We start from the raw sequence: 17,519 nt of genomic DNA on the forward strand, positions 1-17,519 counted from the left end.
GGGTCACTCAGAGGAGAAGATGGTGAAATGCAAACAGGGGACACAGAAAGGGCTGAACTCCTCAATGCCTTCTTTGCCTCAGTCTTCTCCGATAAAGAAAACAATGCCCGACCTGAAGAATTTGGAGCAAATGATTCAGCAGAGGAAACACAGCCCAAAATAACTAAGGAGATAGTACAAGAATACTTGGCTAGTCTAGATGTATTCAAGTCTCCAGGGCCAGATGAACTGCATCCAAGAGTATTAAAAGAACTGGCAGATGTGATTTCAGAACCACTGGCAGTCATCTTTGAGAATTCCTGGAGAACAGGCGAAGTCCCGGCAGACTGGAGGAGGGCAAATGTTGTCCCTATTTTCAAAAAGGGGAAAAGAGAGGACCCAAATAATTACCGCCCAGTCAGTCTGACATCAATACCAGGGAAGATTCTGGAGCAGATCATTAAGCAAACAGTCTGTGAGCACCTAGAAAGGAATGCTGTGATCACCAATAGTCAGCATGGATTTCTGAAAAATAAGTCATGTCAGACGAACCTGATCTCGTTTTTTGACAGAATTACAAGCCTGGTAGATGAAGGGAATGCAGTGGATGTAGCCTACCTTGATTTCAGCAAGGCATTTGACAAGGTGCCCCATGATATTCTTGTAAAGAAGCTGGTAAAATGCGGTCTTGACTATGCTACCACTCAGTGGATTTGTAACTGGCTGACTGACCGAACCCAAAGGGTGCTCATCAATGGTTCCTCTTCATCCTGGAGAAGAGTGACTAGTGGGGTGCCACAGGGTTCTGTCTTGGGCCCGGTCTTATTCAACATCTTTATCAACGACTTGGATGATGGACTCAAGGGCATCCTGATCAAATTTGCAGATGACACCAAACTGGGAGGGGTGGCTAACACCCCAGAGGACAGGATCACACTTCAAAACGACCTTGACAGATTAGAGAACTGGGCCAAAACAAACAAGATGAATTTTAACAGGGAGAAATGTAAAGTATTGCACTTGGGCAAAAAAAATGAGAGGCACAAATACAAGATGGGTGACACCTGGCTTGAGAGCAGTACATGTGAAAAGGATCTAGGAGTCTTGGTTGACCACAAACTTGACATGAGCCAACAGTGTGACGCGGCAGCTAAAAAAGCCAATGCAATTCTGGGCTGCATCAATAGGAGTATAGCATCTAGGTCAAGGGAAGTAATAGTGCCACTGTATTCTGCTCTGGTCAGACCTCACCTGGAGTACTGTGTCCAGTTCTGGGCACCACAGTTCAAGAAGGACACTGACAAACTGGAACATGTCCAGAGGAGGGCAACCAAAATGGTCAAAGGCCTGGAAACGATGCCTTATGAGGAACGGCTAAGGGAGCTGGGCATGTTTAGCCTGGAGAAGAGGAGGTTAAGGGGTGATATGATAGCCATGTTCAAATATATAAAAGGATGTCACATAGAGGAGGGAGAAAGGTTGTTTTCTGCTGCTCCAGAGAAGCGGACACGGAGCAATGGATCCAAACTACAAGAAAGAAGATTCCACCTAAACATTAGGAAGAATTTCCTGACAGTAAGAGCTGTTCGACAGTGGAATTTGCTGCCAAGGAGTGTGGTGGAGTCTCCTTCTTTGGAGGTCTTTAAGCAGAGGCTTGACAACCATATGTCAGGAGTGCTCTGATGGTGTTTCCTGCTTGGCAGGGGGTTGGACTCGATGGCCCTTGTGGTCTCTTCCAACTCTATGATTCTATGATTCTATGATTCTATGATTCTATGATTCTATGTCTCTGAATTCCCGCTTCCAAGCATCACAGGTGGGAAAGTGCTGTTCCCCTCAGATAGGCTTGCTAGACTAGACGAGCCTTTGACCCAATCTAGCAGGGCTCTTCTTATGAAGTCATGGGAGAAGAACTAACGCAGTGAAAATAAGAGTTGGTGGATACGTAGCTTTTGGGTGGAAAAATCGGCATTTTCAAGTCTGGTTTTAAAATTCTTTCTGCATATCTAGCTTGGGCTTAAATTGTGTGAGAATCTAAATCCAATGATTGATGGGGTCCTAAGGTGATTTGGGTTTTTATTTCCTTCCTTCATTTCTAATTACTGGTTTGGATGCAATCCAAACCAAGTGAGTGATGAGATAAATAATCCCATTTATTCTGAAAACATGAAATAGCTTTCATTACACCGTGTGTGTTTCTTTTGCTTTTGTTTGATATTGCAGGTATTGTTAACTCTTGTTCTGGTACTGTACTCATAATTAAAGCAACAATGGGCATTTCCATTAAAAAAAACAAAAACCTACAGAATTGTGGAAACAGAAATTATGTCATGCTGGGCTGAAATTCTGTGCTCGCTGCATCAGTACGGGAACAAATATTTCCCTGAAGTTGAATGCAGATTACTTTAGAAAAACAAAAAGCATATGCATCCAGATATTAAAAACAGATTTCTGCAGATGTAGCTCCAGTTACAAGCAAGAAGGAACCTGCTGTGTGTTGGGCAAAGGACTGTATATAGTTATTTGGTACGGCCTGAATTACTCCACCGAGATGCGCCGAATTTCTTAATCGAAACATATGGTGCAGCCACATTTACAGAGTACAGTTAAACCAAAGGCTGTCACTCAGTTGGAATATGGTTGGGAAAGGGCAAACCAAAATGATCCAGGGAGCCTCAGGTTGACCCACCCTGGGGATTTTTTGAATGGTTTTTCACCCTGGCTGTCTGTCCTTCCTACCTAATGTCCAGCCCCCTGACAGCCACAGTTTGTGCTAGCGCATCTGAGACCCTCTGATTATGTCCACTTTGTTTTGGCCCTCAGATAAATCCATTGCACAGCCTTAAAATATATATTCATTAATGCTTCCATTCTCTCTGTCACCTACTATTCTCAAACTAATAAGAGCAATTTCATTACATATTCGAGGAGGAGGGTGGGGGAAGGGAAGAAAGAAGGAGGAAGCCAAGCTTTTGTGTGAAGTTAATAATTCCCACTGATTAATCAAAGGTAATTACATTATGAGAAGTTATGTCTTCGCGTATCCCGAACCATAAAATGAAATTCTCATTAAAATTATATTGCATTCATTACCTGTGTATACCCAGATTCCCCGAGATATACATTATATAAGAATCTCCACTCCAATATTGTTCAGAAAAACTCATTACTATGATTCAAGACAAGATCTTGTTTGGAGGAACCATGGAGATTAGTGTAGGTGAAACCCCCTCGTTGTTCTGCTTTGAATATAATTTTGCAAAGGCCACAAAGTTCCTTCATCTACAAGTCAACGCTCTACAGATTTCTGTCCAGGATTTCCCCCCCCCAAAAAAAGACTATTATACTTTCACTCACTGAGGAACAGAAGAAGCTGTCCATGCAGCTCAGCAACATCTCAGGCCAGGGTCTCTCTTGGAGATGCCAAGGTTTGAACCTGGGACCTTCTGCATGCGAAGCAGAAACTGAGCTATTGAGCCAGAGCCTTTCTTCTTCACCTATGTATTGTATTGCTTTTATACAGCACACCTCTATAGGTGCAACATTTCAGGAGCCAAGCAAGAACTAAATGGTACATACTTCAGTTTATGGAGAATGTCCAAAAATGTGTGTGTAGGTGTTTGTTATTCTTCAGAAGGAGGGTATAATTCTTTGATGAATTTGTGACATTTGAGTGTGTGGTGTTGATATCCACAGGTAAATATTGGCAATCCCAGTTGGGTTTGTGAATGCCTGGAAACCAGCAAAATCTCCTACTTTTTGAATGCTGCGCTGGCAAAAGCTGACAATTATGAGTAGGTGCAATGCTTTTTTTCCCTGGGAGGATGCAGGTGTACGCATACCGCTAAACATTTTGTGAATCTTTGTACTTTTGTCCATTTACTGTATTTATTTTCCCCGATTAGAACTGTAAAATCATGATTTTCTTGAGCCAAAATGAGTACCCCATAACATTTCTTTTTTAAAAAGAAAAAAAGCACTGAGTAGGTGACATGCTCAGTTGTGTCCATCTCACTGAGTTGTCTCCTTAGACTTGTGTTCTTGGTCCCGTGGACGGTGTCTACTAATTGAGGAGGCCGTTTTTGCTGATTCCCTGAAAATTGGTTCTTGAAGGTCCCCTGACCTTTCGGAACTGACTTCTGGAGAGCACTGAGGATGGAGAGGGAGCCAGCTGGTATCACTACCTCTCCCATTGGTGGGCGCATCCTATCGAAGCAACAGCATGAGGAGGACCATTTTGGCAAATTCACAGAAACATGGGGTTATCAAAAGCTGCCTTATGCAAAATCAAACCTATCGTCCACCTATCAGTGTTGTCAACACTGACAGATGGCAGGTCTTCGAAGTTGTTGCTGTAAAGAGCAGAGAGTAACTCCACACACACACACACACACACACACACACACACACACACACACACAACGTATGTGTACCCTGAACAGAACTCTGTAGGTACGTCCCCTTTAAAATGTAAATGGCGCCCCTAAAAAAAAAATAGCTTGACATTAAGGAAAGATAGATCTCGCAAGATGTTAATGGTTACAATGAAGTTCTAGAAATATCACGCTTGCTAAAGCCATTATGTTTTTGTCAGAAATTAGCAAAAGAACATTCTGATCTGACATTCTCCTTTTATGCCCCAATCTCTTTGCAGCTAGACACTTGTAACTTTATAGATGATAGCTTATAATTATCCGGTGTGTACCTGTTGGTTTCTTTAAAATATAATTTCCAGGTTAGCACTTTACATTCTCCTTTCTCACTGGATCATTTCACTAATAAAGTCTCAAAGTGTTTTTTTGTGAAGAAGATTGCAAGCACCAGGCTCATCGTTATTATCTGGATGACATCTTCCGCGAATACACCTACAGGGGCAGATAAAATTGTTGGGGCGATGTAGGGGGTGGCAAATCTGCCTCCTAGAATGCCAGTTAGCTCTTCAGACTTCAAATAATCTCCCTGGGATTTTGTCGTTGTTGTTCTGTTATTATTTTTCTTAAATTGTATGGGGAATTCAAATTTCCTTTGCAACTGCATTATTCTCTGGGAAGAAAGGAGAAATCAGTTTTGAGATGACGTAGCTGAAAGACAGCAAGCAAATGAATGTATGGAGCAGATGAGTGTAGCTTAAGAAATCCCAAGAGGACCCACTAATTATACTTCACACAGAATTGTTAAGATTATTGTCCTCCACCATCTCAGCTAGAGAATCATGCCACAGAATGATTGACAGAGGAGAACCCATTTCTCTGCACCACAGAGACACAAACAGGCTCCAGAGTTGCTGCTCGATTGCAGAATTAATAGTAGTACGACTCATGCAACACGTTGGCGAGTAATATACACACAATAATTACCAAAATAATTATATATTCTTTATCAATCTTCTGAGAAAAATAGAAAACCTTGTGCAAGGCCACAGAAACTTGCGAACTACCCAGCCTAAGGTGAACTTATAATGTCTGATTTCAATAGATTTTTCAAGTGCTGAACCCAGTCTTTTGCTTTCTTTATCTTTTTAGGTAAGTTCATGAAGATACCAACAAAAGGTAAGTTCGGTGTTGTTCACAATACTGAGAGATGCCAGTGAAGTGGTAAAGGTAAAGGGAACCCTGACCATTAGGTCCAGTCGTGACCGACTCTGGGGTTGCGGCGCTCATCTCGCTTTACTGGCCAAGGGAGCTGGCGTACAGCTTCCGGGTCATGTGGCCAGCATGACTAAGCCACTTCTGGTGAACCAGAGCAGCGCACGGAAACGCCGTTTACCTTCCCACCAGAGCGGTACCTATTTATCTACTTGCACTTTGACATGCTTTCGAACTGCTAGGTTGGCAGGAGCAGGGACCGAGCAACAGGAGCTCACCCCGTTGCAGGGATTCGAACCGCCGACCTTCTGATCAGCAAGTCCTAGGCTCTGGTTTCACCCACAGCGCCACCCAAGTCCCACTTATGACTATACTTAGGCCCATTACCAAGATGCTGGCCTGGCTACTTCAATAATTGAATCCTCCATTAGATTTTAACCCTTACTGGATCCAAGGGATTAGAAGGGATTCGGGAATCATACAACCCAACCCAGCCCCCAAACTCTCAACAATATTAAAAGTAAAATATCAGAAATTTATAAGTTTTAACAAAAAAAAATCTGTATGAAGCACTACTCCTCAAAAGTCGGTATTGCACCCCTATGAGGTTCTGCGCCCTGGGTAGGGATAATAAAATGTTACTCATGCTTATAAAAAGTTCCCTCCCTGTTGGCCGCCAGAGCTGGGCCTCTGCAGCAGAAGTTCTTTGAGGTGTTTCCTGGCAGAATGAGACTGAGACAAAGCCTCTGGGAAGTTTGTGTTTGTTGTTTGGGCTGAACTTGTACAACCAATAAAGAGAGGTTTCCAGTCTCCTCGGTTGTTAATCTCAGAGCTTGGCACAAACAGCCAGCATTTTTACTGTGCACAAATTCTCTTTCTTCTTTAAAGTCATGTTCGACTTGCTTGAGGTTACTTTTTACGTGCCCCTGGAGTGTGTGGCGGGAGAGGCCTAATGAGTGAGAAGCAATGTGAAACCTTTTTTATTGCCGTGTGTGAAGGCTTACAGACTGACGTGCTGTGGCAGGGGATATGGGACCTGTGGCCCTGCAGACATTGATGAGTTTCTATTCCCATCAGCTCCAGCTCCAGCTCCCAGCATGGCCAGTGGTCAAGGCTGATGGGAGCCATAGTCTGACAACATCTGATGGGTCTCAGGTCTCCCCACTCCTGCGCTTCAGGAAACATGATCCTGGTGGTGTTTACCTCTGAAATCTCATACGCAACAAATCTGATAGAACTCCAGGTTGGGCTGTGTTACTCACAGATTCTACTTAGGCAGCATTAGAAGTCACATGACTGCCAATTAAGTGCATGGTCAGGTGACCCAGGGAACCAATAAAGTCCATGGCTATCTGATGCATGGATGAAAACTAGCAAAGATTGGGGAAGGGCCAGACCACAGTTCAGAGGTACCAGCTTGCATGGGAGATTGTGGGGCGGGGTGCCAATGACACATGTAATGTTTTTTTTTATATATAAAATATTTATTAAGGTTTTAAAAATTTATATAAAATAGAAAAAACAAAACAAAAAAACAAAAACAATAAAAATACATACAAACATACAAAACACATACACCAACAAGTATAATTTCAATCCCTTATATTCATAAAATTTACTTTCCCGACCTCCTCATACCTCCCCTTTCTGTATTCCAATCTCTAATTAATTCAATTCAGCAAATCCTTCCCCTAATTTCTGTATAATTTTTAACCTTTCTTTTCTTGATCACATAATCATTACAGCTTATAACCACTTAATTTCTGAATCAACATCGTTCTAACCTTCAATAATTTTACAATGTTTCCTAAGATAGTCCTTAAATTTCTTCCAATCCTCTTCTGCCGTCTCTTTTCCCTGGTCTCGGATTCTACCAGTCATTTCTGCCAGTCCCATATAGTCTATAACCTTCATCTGCCATTCTTCCACGGTGGGTAGATCTTCTGTCTTCCAATACTTTGCAAGGAGTATTCTTGCTGCTGTTGTAGCATACATAAAAAATGTTCTGTCCTTCTTTGACACCAATTGGCCGACCATGCCCAGAAGAAAGGCCTCTGGTTTCTTCAAGAAGGTATATTTAAATACCTTTTTCATTTCATTATAGATCATTTCCCAGAAAGCCTTGATCCTTGGGCATGTCCACCAAAGGTGAAAGAATGTACCTTTGAATTTACGGCATGTAATGCCTTGAAAGAAAATATGAAAATGATTTATAGGTGGTACATGACTCCAGTCAAGCTCGCAAAAATTTACCACTTGCCTGATAATAAGTGTTGGAAATGTAAAGAGACTGAAGGTACAATGACACATGTAATGTTGTGCACAGCATAAGGTTGTTGTCAATCATAGAACTGTAGAGTTGGAAGGGATCCTGAGGATCACCTGGCCCAACTCCCTGCAATGCAGGAATATAATAATAAAATAATAATAATAACTTTTTATTTATACAGGAATATAATAATAAAATAATAATAATAACTTTTTATTTATACCCCGCCCTTCCTGGTTCAAAAACCAGGCTCAGGGCGGCTAACAACAAATTTAAAACACTTTAAAACACTTAATTATAAAAGCAGCATAAAATACAGTATAAAAACATGAATAACAATAAAATTCAAAAATCAATCAGATAATCCCCAGGGCTAGCTGGCTGAATTCTACCTGGGCCAGCGAGGAGACCAGGGGAGAATTAGCTGTGGGGTCTCAGAGTGGGTGATCTTTATAAAAGGGGAGGGGGAGGGAAGAGAATGGAAATAAAAGATCAGGCTGAATTCAAATTAAAGGCCAGGCGGAATACCTCTGTCTTACAGGCCCAATGGAAGGAGGTTAAATCCTGCAGGGCCCTAGTTTCCTGGGACAGAGCATTCCACCAGGTCGGAACCATCACTGAGAAGGCCCTGGCCCTGGTGGAGGATAGTCTGACTTCCTTAGGGCCCGGGACCTCTAAACTATGGTTTTTCATGGACCTTAAGGTCCTCTGCAGGGCATACCAAGAGAATATGTAGCTGTCCCAAAAAGGGATTGAACCTGCAACCTTGGTGTTATCAGCACCATGCTCTAACCAACTGAGCTATCCAGTACAGCTCCTCTCTGGCACTTGGCCTCTTCCTCCTCCTGCTGCTGCCGCCACTGGCCAGGGGCCGCTTCCCTTGTCTTTCTCTTACACAGCAGGAGAAGGAGCTGTTGGCTACTGGACTGAAGCCATGCTGCACTCAACTCCGTGTTTGCCCTTCTCTGCCCCCTGATTTTATTTTGCTTTTTGCCAATTAATTTTCATTGCTTTTCAAAAACGTTAACCAATTTAACATCGCATTAATTCAAACTGAATGCAAATTTAAAAATGACTTCCCACCCCGCCATCTTGATGTTTTGATTTCCACCCTTATTAGCTGCTCAGTATCACATACCTTTTCAAATGACATTTCAAAAACTTAAAATATTTTAGCATTTTATCTTTGATTTGTTCGATTTTCTTTATCTTCATTTCCCATCGGCTGCTCATTTTCGATTCCTGCTAGACTTAACTATAACATATTCCCTAATGTCCCTGTTTTGAACATTGGTGGGGCCTGCCCCCTCCCCCACAAAAAATATTGGAGGGGCCAAAAGTGCTGGGCCCCAAGGATTTGGTCCCTATTCCTCAGTGATCAAGCTTCTGATTTGCACCCAGAACTTCCTTGTTGCCTGCTATCTTAGATAATTTTAATGGGGGATGCCACTGGTGAAACCTATGGCCTTCTGCATGCAGAACATGCAGCCACACAATCATGCATTTTCCTAAACCAGCAGACCACTTGGGTCCTAGGGTTTTTAACCAACGCTGACAGGGTTTCCAGCTGGCAACTAAAAGATTTCCCTCCTCCCATTAACTTCAAATGTGCTGCTGAATCATGAGATGGGAGCCCTGTAGTTTGCATGGGGAAGAGGTCATAGCTTAGTGGTAGAGCATCTTCTTTGTGTACAGAAGGTCCCAGATTCAACCCCCAGCCTGTCCTCATAGGGCTGGGGAAGATTCCCTGCTTGAAAACCTGGAGAGCGACGGAGATGGACCAATGGCTTGACTCAGTAGAAGACAGCTTCCTATGTCCCTGTGTTCCAGTTGACTTTAAAAGGAACTTAGATTGCTAGAGGATATATCTATCACTAGCTCTTAGTCACAATGACTAAATGAATTTTCCAGATTCAGAGGCAGTATTGACACTGAATGTTTGGCTGTTGGGGAGAAGTAGAGCACGCTATGCCACTATGTCTCATTTGAGAGGTTCTCAGATGTTTCTGAGAACATTTGGCCATTGTGGTAAGTGATGCAGTGGCGCCTTGGTTCTCGAACTTAATATGTTCTGGAAGTCCGTTCGACTCCCGAAACCATTTGAAAACTAAAGTGCAGCTTTCGATTGGCTACAGGAGCTTCCTGCACTCAAGCAGAAGCCACGTCGGACGTTCGGCTTCCAATAAACTTTCGGAAACCAGAACACTTATTTCCGGGTTTTGGGTGTTCAGGAGCCATTTTGTTTGTCAACTAAGCTGTTTGAGAACTAAGGTATGATTGTACGTTGGACAAGATGGCTCTCTGGTCCGATCCAGAAGGTTCTTCTCAAGTATTCTTGTACATTCCTGGTGGCTGCATATAACCATGGGTGACTAACAGGTATGCAGAGACATCCTGCATGATTTTATCTAAGTTCCCTTTACTCTCACAGGTCATGAAAAGGCTGCCTGTGTCTGACCTTGCAGGTTTGGGGCAGAATCAGTGCAAAGGCAATTTTAGCTGAGAGGTATTCAGCATCAACATATGTATTTCTGATGTTTGTTTATTTAAAATTTATAGACCATTGCTCTGCTCTATCAAAGCTTCCAATGCACTTCACAGTTCAAACAAAAAACAAATGTGGTATTAAAATCAGTTCTACAATCAAAAAGCCATGAATACTAAAGAGTTTGGAATTAGATGAACTTCTGTTTATTGTTCTGTTCTCCTAAACGAGTTATTGTTGCATATTGTGTAATGCTACATTTTAATAAGCGCTTGATGGTTCAAGTGTTTATATGAACCTGTAACTTAATTTATTGAGGGGGGTTGTAAATTGACTTAAGGAAAGGCAGGATATCAGCACAGAAAAGTAAAGTAGCAGTCATCACTTGAAGTTATAGTCATCACCTGATAAATATTCTGGTTGAACATATCCTTGTTTTGGATTGAACAACCTGTTGGTTGCAAATTCAGCCATTTGGCCAGCATTTGTCTGAACAAGACTAAAAATGCTGGTATGACTAGCTGGACCTAATACTGAGTTTTTCCTCTTCCACTTAGGAAACTGCTGCTTGGAGGACCTGACTAAGCCAAGTGGTTTAGGATCCAGGGATCGTGTCAGGCGGTGCTTGCAAAGAGCAAGGGGAGTACTCACAGGTGATCTTGAAAAGTTTGGTCATCCATTTTTGCTAGAATGTGTTTAAAAATAGGAATGGCCTGATGGATCGATCTGACTTCACTGCCTCATCCATCAATTGTTTGTTGACTTAGAAGGAAAGGCAGCAGCGACTGTCATTTATCATTGGAGAGGATCTTTGGCCATAATGAAGGTCAAGGAATAGGAAAATGTGTTTATATGGATCCCTATAAATGGGTTTTGAATTGATAAGTCCTTGGACTTGCCTTAGAACTCAGAGTAATGCACCTGCCCTTTGCAGCCTTTGACTTATTTTCCCATCAGTCCTGTCTAGCTCCCTTCGTTGTCTCACAGCTATTTGCTTATTAATTAAAATATTTTTTTAACCACCTGATATCATTCGAGCTTAGGGTGGAATGCAACAGTAAACAGAAAATGTCTTCATTTTCACCCACAACCATAAAACAGGAGCATCTCGTCCAGTTTCCTGTTCTCACAGTGGCCAGCCAGATGGAAGCTTCTTTCATTTGAACCTTGTCTGAGGCAGGTGTTCTTCCTGAGCTCTGGCCCAGTCCTGTATCCTTGGCTATTCCTCAGTCTTGACTATGTTCTCTTCACTTATGAGTTGATGCAAGCCTTCTGGCTTCTGGCTCGACTCAGTCCACAGAGCCTGACAGGTGCTCATCTAGCAACCCCTCAGCACAATTGCTGAATTCTCCTACCCTTACCCATACTCCTAGACACACAGTAGACCAAAGATAGGAACTTTTTCCCAGCTGAGGGCCATATTCCCTCCTTGGCAGCCTTCTGGAGACCAGATACCAGGGAAAGCAAAGCATGGGTAGAACCAGGAATGTGATTCTTATCTTGTACAGTAGGCAACATTCCAGCCATGCAAATGTCAAAGGTTTCTATGAACACACAGCTACCTTTCCACCCTCTGTCCGGGCAACCAAGAAGCATTAGTAAGGTTTAAGAACACATTCCAGTCTGGCAGAAACACTGAAGATGGTGTGGAGCAGGGACAACGAGGGGCGTGGTCTGGAGAGGAGGTGTGGCCCAGGAGAGTCCCAAGGGCCAGGAAGAGAGGTCTGGAGGGCTGCATGAGCTCCTGGACCTGAGTTTCTCTCTCCACCCCTGCAGAATACAGAGTAGAAACAGATGTCCTACAGCCTCACTAACATTTTGGAAGAGGGTAACATCCTGTCCTGGACTCAGGAGAGTCTTCTCTTATAGGAACCCTACACCACAGTCAGGAAAAATGGTACCTCTCCCCAATTCTGAGACATGGAAAACACAGCAAAGCAGAGGCTCATGTGCAGTAACTGGGAAGCTGTAGATTTAGCGGACGGGTCACATTTTTAACCTCCAAAATAATGTCTTGCAGCACTAGGGAGAATAAGGATCTTGATACATCCCGATTAATGGGTGATAAATGATTTAGAATCCACTGAAAATGTAGCTGCAGGCGATCTTGAAGTCTCTAGAGAGGATTATCCAACAAAGAGATTTCATTTATCACTTCCCCCTCCCATTCCATACAGGACTGAGAATGAATTCTTTTTATAAAGTAAAGCAGCCAAGTTGTTAACTGGGATCTGCTGGACTGAGCATCAGTGAGCATCTCTGGTCAGTGTTTAAAGATTTCCATTAGCTCCCAATATGCTTCCCAGTGAAATTCAAAGAATCTGGGGTCAGGGTATCTGAGGAGTATCTTGTGGACTTTCCAGTCCACTGAAATTGTCACCAGAATTCGAATTCTGGGTGCACCCACCTTCTTCGGTAAGATGGGGGGGGGTAATCAGAGACACCATCTTTTCTGTGTGTTGTTGTTGTTGTTTAGTCGTTTAGTCATGTCCGACTCTTCGTGACCCCATGGACCAGAGCACGCCAGGCACTCCTGTCTTCCACTGCATCCCGCAGTTTGGTCAAACTCATGCTGGTAGCTTCGAGAACACTGTCCAACCATCTCGTCCTCTGTCGTCCCCTTCTCCTTGTGCCCTCCATCTTTCCCAACATCAGGGTCTTTTCCAGGGAGTCTTCTCTTCTCATGAGGTGGCCAAAATATTGGAGCCTCAGCTTCAGGATCTGTCCTTCCAGTGAGCACTCAGGGCTGATATCCTTCAGAATGGATAGGTTTGATCTTCTTGCAGTCCATGGGACTCTCAAGAGTCTCCTCCAGCACCATAATTCAAAAGCATCAATTCTTTGGCGATCAGCCTTCTTTATGGTCCAGCTCTCACTTCCATACATCACTACTGGGAAAACCATAGCTTTAACGATATGGACCTTTGTTGGCAAGGTGATGTCTCTGCTTTTCTGTGTACTGCACCTCAGTAATGGAGCATACATTATTTACTTACTAGATTTAGATCCTGCTTTTCAACTAGAGCCCTCAAAATGGCCAAGAACATTTTAAAAACACAACAGATACACCAAGAACCACATGTTCACAAATGCTCCTTCCCATAGGGCAGATTATGTCCACTAGCCTGTGATGGCAAGGAGGGCAATCTGCTAAACATATTTACTCAGGAGTAAGCCCCACTACATCCAATGGGTGCTACTGCCAAGTTGACATGCATAGGAATGCACTCTTAGCTTTTGCCAGATCTTCTCCATCATGTACTTCAGTCTGATTAGTTTAATTGGGTTTAATTGTTTATTTTGACTGCTTTCTGGAACTGCTGGTTAAACCACTTAGAACTACCTATGGTGGAAAGGCAGGGCAGAAAGGTTTTATATTCCATTGACTGTTGGTTAGAGCATGGTGCTGAGAACACCAAGGTCACAGGTTCGATCCCCATACAGGACAGGTGCGTATTCCTGCATTAAAGGACTAGATGATCCTCAGGGTCTCTTCCTGCTCTGCAGTTCTATGATTCTATAGGGTACCACTGCCCATGATGAAGGATGTTGTTTTCTTTTTCTGTATCTGTATCTGTATCTGTATCTGTATCTGTATCTGTATCTGTTTGTGTGTTTTTTTAAAAAAACAACATCAGAAGCTTCCTCTCCACACTGAGAGTCAGTATGGTGTAGTGGTTAAGAGTGGTAGACTCGTAATCTGGTGAACTGGGTTCGCGTCTCCACTCCTCCACATGCAGCTGCTGGGTGACCTTGGGCTAGTCACACTTCTCTGAAATCTCTCAGCCCCACTCACCTCACAGAGTGTTTGTTGTGGGAGAGGAAGGGAAAGGAGAATGTTAGCTGCTTTGTGACTCCTTAAAGGTAAAGGGACCCCTGACCATTAGGTCCAGTCGCAGGCGACTCTGGGGTTGCGGCGCTCATCTCGCTTTACTGGCCGAGGGAGCCAGTGTACAGCTTCCAGGTCATGTGGCCAGCATGACTAAGCCGTTTCTGGTGAAACAGTGCACGGAAACACCATTTACCTTCCCGCCGGAGCAGTACCTATTTATCTTCTTGCACTTTGACATGCTTTTGAATTGCTAGGTGAGCAGGAGCTGGGACCGAGCAATGGGAGCTCACCCCGTTGTGGGGATTCGAACCGCCAACCTTCTGATCGGCAAGCCCTAGGCTCTGTGGTTTAACCCACAGGGCCACCCGCATCCCTTGAGACTCTTTAGGGTAGTGATATAGTGGAATATCAAATCCAAAGTCGTCGTCATTGTCTTCTTCTTCTTATCTCAGATCAGACTCAGGTTCAATATTGTCTATAGCATAGCATTGGTGGTTCGGAGAAGTTGTCTTTAGCCAGCATCAGTAGTAGGTGTATAGCAGTCTAGGAAACAAACCTGGGGCGCTCTGGATGTTGTTGAATGATATCTCCCATAATCTCTGGCCACTGCCTACGCTCACTGGGGATGGTGGGAGTTGAATCCAGCTACTTCTGGAGGGCCTCCAGTTTTCCACTCATGGCCTAAAACACTAGCAACATCTCCCCAGGAAGATCTTACCCTGTCCTGCCTGGTTATGCCAAGGTTTGAATCTGGAACCATCACCATATGAACCATATGCTTCGCCACTAAGTTATGCCCAAGATGCTTTTAATGCCATTTTTGTGATTTTCGTGTTGATGAATTTCTGCGTTGCCAGAGTGTCAGAAAGAAACACTAAAACCTTTTGTGATGCAATTGTCTTTTGAATTCAGTCTTTATGAAAAATTCACAAGGAGTTTATGTTTTGTATGTTTAGTGATGAATCCCGTTTGCAGATCAAGGAAGATTTTGGGGGGTTGGTAGGCAGACAAGATCTTTCTAAAGTGACTATGGATTTGTCTTGTCTGTTTATGTACTACAATATTTTTTTTAAAAGCAACACCATTCCCCCGCCCATTTTTTATTCAGGTTCTCGTTTATGATGAAATATTATTTCATTTTTAATTTCCTAAATATAATATCACACACACGCACACAGTTCTAATCTCTAATGTCATACACAGGAGTATTAGGGGGAAAAAACAAATGTTATGAGCAAAATGAATGCTTTCTTGAGGATTGCCTGTAATATATTATTTAGCTTGATATCTCCCACGATGGCAGAGGGAATAGCACGGTACGCTTAATTCCTGAAGACAATTTATACATTAAAAATAAATTGCGAAAACCCCAGTGGCTTCCAGCATGTTGACACATTTTAAATTAAGGATAGTAATGGGAATGACTGCTACCTCTTTAAATGAGAAAAGAGCAATCATTAGCAAGGACTCATTTCGATAGTGCAAGGGGAAGAAACGTCTTTGTAAAAAGTATCCCCTGCAAAAAAATAAAAAATAATATCACCTGTCAAATTACACCACTGCTCTTTTGTCTTTGTAGTGTGGAGTCTTGATGCTGACAACAAATCTCTCAGCTCTTTCTCCTTTTGCTAAAAAATAAATAAAAATGCTATGTCTTCTTTTGACACATAATCAGCACGCCTGCTTCCACATCTTCATAGCTTGATCAGTGGTTATAATAACTGATATAATAACATATCAGAAGCCTACCTGGGCAAGATCAATGGGCTGCCCAGCTGATAACCCCATCTGTGCCAAAATTATTTGGGGGGAAGTCGTTAAAGTGGTATCATTGCACTTCAGTCGTATGATGTGAAATTTGGCCGAAGAAAAGCTACACAGGATAGATCAGGATAACGGGTGGGGGGGCAAGTAAGCCACTTCCCTCCACCCCCATCTCCACTCCCCTCGGCTGAATTTGACCTGGAGAAATATGCCTTGCAAATCACTCAAAGGGGACAGTGGCCCCACTCCCCCTGGAGTGCTGTGAATTAGACGAGTTGCATGAGACGAGTTGCATGAGACGAGGACCATGCAGTAGCTGTCACCATCAGCATACCCCGAGGCCTTGTATGCAAACAGAGTTCAGCCAGAGCTCTGCTGGGAGAGACACAGGTGGGACTGCTCTCTCAATTATTCCTTTTTTCCTGGCTTGGAGGCAATGGAGGCAGAGAAAGGTAAGGATGCTTTGCAACAGGAACGGATAACCTTTTCCCTGCTTGTGGGCCTCATTGCCCTCCACGGAGCCCTCTGAGGGCCAGACACCCACAGCTCACAAAGAAGAGTGAGATGAAACCTCTCAGCCGGGTACAGCACAGCAAAAGGGAGAGCCAGTGTGGTGTAGTGGTTAAGAGCGACAGACTTGTAATCTGGGGAACCGGGTTTGTGTCTCCGCTCCTCCACATGCAGCTGCTGGGTGACCTTGGGCCAGTCACACTTCTCTGAAGTCTCTCAGCCCCACTCACCTCACAGAGTGTTTGTTGTGGGGAGGGAGGGAAAGGAGCATTTTAGCCGCTTTGAGACTCCTTCGGGTAGTGATAAAGTGGGATATCAAATCCAAATCCAAATTCTTCTCTACTCATCAGCTGCCTGATCTGATAAGCAAGAAAGGGGCCATATGCATCCCAATTTGGGCAGATGAGGAATGAGTCCATTGAAAAGGCAACAGCTGGATTTTGTAATCACCACAAACATCAACGCCTCACCCATTGCTATTGCACATGGGCTGTTGGCAAAGTTTATTTGTCTCAGGCGCAAATAATGGTTGGGGGTCCAGAACCTGGTCTACTGACTAGAGCAGGCATCCCCAAACTCGGCCCTCCAGATGTTTTGGGACTACAACTCCCATCATCCCTACCTAACAGTACCAGTGGTCAGGGATGATGGGAACTGTAGTCCCTAAACATCTGGAGGGCCGAGTTTGGGGATGCCTGGACTAGAGGTTCTCCACCTCTCCTTTTCAATCTAACCTCCCTTCGTCCAGGCTCTTTGAAAACTTTCCTTGAAAAAAAATAAAGTTTCTGCTAAGGTAAAGACCTTGCCCCATGGCCACCGGCTTCCTCCTCTGCTCCTCAAACCAGCACGTCTGCTGTACAACGTTTAGCCTTGATGAAGAGGTGCTCATGGAGATGGTAGCTGTGGTGAGTTGCTTGAGGTGGAAGAAGAGAGGACAGCTAGGGTTCAGTCAGGATCAGGATTCTTAAAAACAAGGGCAGTCAGAGGCAGGTCTTTCAGGACCCTGGACAGAGCTAGATCAGGCAACCTGTTCCAAAAAAAGAGCCCATTCTCAACTGAAATACAGGAAGCTGCCTCAGACAGTTAGTCCAACTA

General features: G+C 43.6%; 1 long non-coding RNA gene across 4 annotated transcripts in view; it reads left to right on the forward strand.

Moving 5' to 3' along the window:
* LOC310766295 overlaps positions 1–11,530 on the forward strand; it is a 28,409-nt gene extending 16,879 nt beyond the window's left edge. For 3 of the 4 annotated variants that reach the window (XR_014550027.1, XR_014550029.1, XR_014550030.1), the window contains 2 exons: positions 5,502–5,528; positions 10,876–11,530. This is a non-coding gene — a long non-coding RNA (uncharacterized lncRNA). The remainder of the gene's footprint in view (positions 1–5,501; positions 5,529–10,875) is intronic. The other variant, XR_014550028.1, reaches the window with a different exon arrangement.
* The last annotated feature ends 5,989 nt before the right edge of the window (positions 11,531–17,519 follow it).

This window comes from Podarcis filfolensis, assembly GCF_964270895.1.
Source record: "Podarcis filfolensis genome assembly, chromosome: 7".
In the NCBI taxonomy this organism is placed as follows: domain Eukaryota; kingdom Metazoa; phylum Chordata; class Lepidosauria; order Squamata; family Lacertidae; genus Podarcis; species Podarcis filfolensis.